We start from the raw sequence: 5,049 nt of genomic DNA, 5'->3' as shown, positions 1-5,049 counted from the left end.
ATACAAAAGTAGAAACAGAAAAGAAGAAAAAAGGTGGAAAGAGAAATCCTATACCGAAAGTCCAAGCTGAAGAAGGATCATCTTCTCAACCACAGAAGAAACATAAAAAGAAAGCGGTTGAAACATTGTTGGTTGATGAACCAGAAGTAGATGAGACAGAAGCTAATGTTGAAAAAGATCAAGAACAATTAACTCCTGAAACTGAGCAGTTGTTGAAAGATATTGATGATACTTTAGAAGCTGAGAAATCAGCTAGTAAGATAGTAGTTGATGATGAAGAGGAGAGTTTATATGGTTCAGAAGTTGATATTGATGCTCAAGTTGAACGTTGGATCAGAGAAAACTATGATCCAAGAGATAGAGAGAAAACAAAAGAAGAGAAAGAGGAGTTCGGATGATGATGATGAAACATATGTTCCACCAGAGAATGTTCAGTTTGAAAAATCACCATCTTCAGGAGGTAGAAAGAAATCAACATCAAGAAAACATGTCGGAACTCCAGCAGCGCGAAAGTTAAAATTCAAGCTCAAAATAAATCCACCACCAGAACCACAATCTAAACCACCATCACCACCACAAAATCAACCAAAATCACCACCACCACAGCAACCATCACCAGAACCTTTACAATCACCACAATCACTACCACAACATCATATTTCATCACCTATTCATGAACAACCACTAATAACATCACCACACATCCAACAAACACCACCAACCACACAACCACCAGTTCATACTACTCCTGGGTCGTCTGGTTTTGAAAATTTTCCACATATTCCAGAGAGTACAGTTCTTGAAGAGCTTGATGATTTTAGCTTTGTGAATGATGATCTTGTGAAGAAGTTGCAAAAGAAGGTGAATGAGGTGTTAAGTGAGAAAAGAAGTTAGAGGAAAGTGTCAAGTCTGTTGAATCTGAGAATTCATCTTTGTTGAAAAAGATTGAAGCTGATCAAGCCGACATAGACATTCTGAAAGTTCAAATAACTGACTTGGAAGAAGAAAAGTCTAGAAGGGATGAGCAGAATGAGTACTTCAAGTTGAAAAATCAAGAGTTAGAAGCCAAGAATGCTAAAAAGGAACATGAAGAGTATATGTTAAAGAAAGTGTTGGAATATTTGATTGGTAAGCCGATTGAGCAAAGGTTTGAAGAGATAGAACTTGCAGAAGTAAGAGCAAGACGTGAAGTTGAAATGGAAGCTGGAATGAAAGATAAGGGTAAAGATGTTCTAGTTGAAGATAATGTTCAAGTGACTGAAAGGGAAATTGTTCTGACTGAGCCGAAATCCCCGACAAAAGTTCCAAAATCGTCTATTCTAGCTCCTTGTCCATTAACTTCAGTATCTGGTTTGATTAAGATCGAAGATGATGAAGAAGACGAAGATGATAATCTGAAAGATGATGCAGATGAAGTATATTCTGTGCCTAGCCATAATGATGATGATGATGGAAATGATGATGATGATGCTGATCAAGGTAATTCTGGTATAAAAGTAACTGAAGTGTCACAAGAAGAGAATATTGACGAGTATCTTCAAGACGATGCAAACGAAGAACCAAAAAATGCAGGAGGAGAGGGGGAGCATGGTGATGCTGAAAATGTTGATGAGATTGTTGATCAGGGTGCATGTTTGATTCTACGTCTTGAACATGATGTAGAGGAAGGTGAGTTATTGCATAGTTACACTAGAGCTGAGATCATTAAGATGATGCATGTTGAAGAAAGTGAGTTTAATTTCGATTTTGAAGAGGAGTTGAACGAGTTTGATATCAATCATCAACCTGCATATCAGTACAAGTATGTTGAAGAAGCTGATAATTATGATAAAGTGGAAATAGAAGACTGGAGCGATGATGATCAGTCTAAGAATGTTGATTCTGATACTTATAGCTTTCCAACTCTTGCCGAGTTATTCAGCCAAGCAAATGAGGATGAATTGAGAAGAAAAGTTGCTGAAAGTGTGAAGAGTAAGAGTTTTAGAGAAATGTCTAAAGAAGAACAACGCGAAGAACGAAAGAAGTGGTTCAGGAAGGATACGGAAAGAAAATACAAAAGACCACTACAGTATTATAGAAGGGATAGAGATGTTTCTCTGGGTGATATCATAAGCTGGGGGTACTTGCCACAAGTCAACGCTTATGCTATTAGAAGAGAATTTGGTGTTCAATATTTCCAATATATTCAAGATATAATGTCTCTACCTTGGTGGAATGTTGAAGAGCTGTCCAAAGTCAGAACATTATCTTATCCAGTCAGAGTTCATGATATGCCAACGTGGGGCTTGATGAAATTTATAGCATTCAGAGAATTTCAACACTGGAAGCCACATTATCCTAAGAAAGTCAAGAGGAAGGATCCTATTACAGGTATTGTGGAAACAATTCTGAAGATCAAAAAGCCCAGGGTTATAAAGAATATTCCATTGCCAAAGATGGAACAGAATTTTCATGAAGGGTTTGTATGCTGGGTTTATAGTTGCATGTCGACCGAAGCAGTAATTGTGTACAGAGTTGAGAATGAAATAAGAAATATTCACCTGTATGATCCAATGTGGATAGTAAATTGTTCTGCAAAGGATATTGAATGTTTGTTCGTAAACAAGATTGGATATAAGGCAGAAGATAGAGAACAAGCTCTGCAGTTTCAGAATGTTGCTACAATATGTTTTCAGAAGAGTATAAATTCTGAAAATATGTGGTTAACAAGTTGGAGGGAGATTGAAAGAGAAGAGTTTCTGAAAGCAGAGAAGAGGAGAGAAGAGCGTGAAGAAAAAGACAGAATCGCTCAAGCTACATGTTTGCAAAAGTTAGCTGAGAAAGAAAAGAGAGCTGCTAAAGAGAAGGAACAGCTCAGGAAAGCGTTATTGAAAAATCCGAAGCAAAGAGAAGAATTTTTCAAGTCTTTGTGAAGAATGTTTTGAAGACCGGCTGACTGAAGACTGCGGCAATATCCAAGGGGGAGTTTGTTGATGCATAATGTCTATCGCCTGCGTCATCAGTCTGTGTCGTGTCATTTATATGTAATAGGCTAGTTTTGTGGTTTATAATGTTAAGTTTATGTGTTTCGGCCAGGTCGCACGACCTGATTGGTCAGGTCGCACGACCTGATTGGTCAGGTCGCACGACTGATTGGTCAGGTCGCACGAAGTGGGTGTGTCCAGCTCGTGCGGTCTGGGTGTGTTATCCCGTGCGGTTTGGCAAGTCTATAAATAGGCTAGTAGTGTTCTTCATTTGTAACTTTCTGGAGAATTTTGTACCGAAGTGCTGTCTGATTCTCTCTGTACTAAAACGTCTAAAATCAATGAACATGTTTAAAGTGACTTTCTACTCTTCTACTCCTGTTCTAAAACTGATTGACGGTTTCTAGTCTGATTCCGCCTTTCTAGAAACTAGATCTGACTCTGATTGACTCGTTTGGACGAATCCTTGATCCTACAAGTTCTGCAAATTCTTTTATGTCTATGTTGTATTGGCCCCCTCTTAATGCACTTCTACCTCCTTTTACTATCCAATCTTTTCTATATAAGCAAATTACAATTCAGTCCCTTCGCCACCTCTTTTTAACCATATATTAAAAGACAGGTAATTGGTACTAACTATTTGTTGTTTACTGTATGACTTGCAGTATTTGAGTGTTCACTATATGCCCTGCAATCGGCTACCAATTCAAAACCATAAAATAAAACACACACACATATCCAGCCATAACCATCAATAGTGTTAATATTGTTTCATTAACAAATAATTTAATATTAAAGATGATTTAGTTTTATATATTTTTTTAATAAAAGTAATATGTTATTATATTATTTTTTAAAAATTAGGATCTAGATATGCCTATATCCATACTTCAAAATCAAATCTGAAATCATTTTTCTAAGACTAATATCTAACCAACTAAAAAAACCAATTGATTAGTACCTTTGACTAAATACGCTGAAGGTAAAGTGTATTCTATTTTCAAAAGTACATAAGGTTTCTTAAACCCCTACAATTAACCAACAACAAAATCAATCAAAAACCCTACCTCATTCAGTTACATAGTATCATACACGAATCCCCAACAATTTGGATCAAATTCCTACCTACAAAAAATCAATTGATTAGTACCTAATCATAACCTACCTACAAAATCCCCAACAATTTGGATCAAATTCAGTTAAATAGTATCATACATGAATACAAATTAATCAAAACAGAACAAATAACTGACTAAGTAACTAACCCTTCTTTAAAGATTTTGGAATATGGTGAATCAGTGGTGCGCATGAGTTTGGAGATAAAGTAACGGAACGACTGCATAAAATTAAAATCCAAAATCATACCTGCGAGATGAAGATCGAAGATGTCTGAGAAGAAAAAACATACAATCGATTGAACTCGAAATAACGACGAACCTAATCCACAATACAGAAAATAAAAACATACAAACAAATAAGGAGAGAAGATTCTACCATGGATGTGATAATCGATCAGCAAATCATCGATAAAAACCCTAACTAACATCAGAACATTAACGAAATCAGACGAATGTAACAACAAAGAAGAATAATCAAACCACGAATTAGACATTACCTCGATTTAACTTCTTCAAATCCATCATTACCGTCGATATTCACTATTGAGTATTGAAGATGGATTAATCGTTCTCGCACGGGGTCGATTGATTGAGCTTCTGAATAGGCGTTTCGGCTTTTAGGGTTTACGAATGAGAGAAGGATCGATGGATGAGAGATTAAGAGAGGGAGAGAGAGTAATAGAAACGTACGTAATAAGATTCTCCAATCCTGGCCTTAGAGGTATGCCACATGTCCTCCCCTATAAGCTATGTCACATGTATGCTTAGGTGGCTGCTTATTTGGCATCAACCATAGAGTGACATGTGTCCCCCAATGGTTTGCTTTATTAGAGATATAGATTAATTTGAAACATAACGGAAAAACAGTGATTAAACGTCAACGTCCGTTAGCTGTTTAGGAATCACTTTAATTTTTGTTTTATTTAGGGACCGCTTCAAAAGTCTAGAGGAGCCAATGTACCCTCCTA

The 5,049-nt window shown here is 36.6% G+C and overlaps 1 long non-coding RNA gene across 3 annotated transcripts; it reads right to left on the bottom strand.

Moving 5' to 3' along the window:
* Positions 1–3,476: 3,476 nt before the first annotated feature.
* On the bottom strand, positions 3,477–4,752 carry LOC110874212. Of its 3 annotated transcripts, XR_004866486.1 has the most exons (5): positions 4,579–4,752; positions 4,458–4,502; positions 4,229–4,299; positions 4,031–4,088; positions 3,527–3,661 (listed from the first exon to the last, which is right to left on the bottom strand). It is a non-coding gene; the product is annotated as an uncharacterized LOC110874212 (long non-coding RNA). The 3 variants fall into 3 exon arrangements; XR_004866484.1 differs by lacking the exons at positions 3,527–3,661; positions 4,458–4,502; positions 4,579–4,752 and adding an exon at positions 3,477–3,501 and having other exon boundaries at positions 4,229–4,334; XR_002555739.2 differs by lacking the exons at positions 4,458–4,502; positions 4,579–4,752 and having other exon boundaries at positions 3,528–3,661; positions 4,229–4,334.
* Positions 4,753–5,049: the final 297 nt, after the last annotated feature.

Source organism: Helianthus annuus, chromosome 9, assembly GCF_002127325.2.
Source record: "Helianthus annuus cultivar XRQ/B chromosome 9, HanXRQr2.0-SUNRISE, whole genome shotgun sequence".
Taxonomy (NCBI): Eukaryota; Viridiplantae; Streptophyta; class Magnoliopsida; order Asterales; family Asteraceae; genus Helianthus; species Helianthus annuus.
This window is presented reverse-complemented; position numbering and strand designations above follow the sequence as displayed.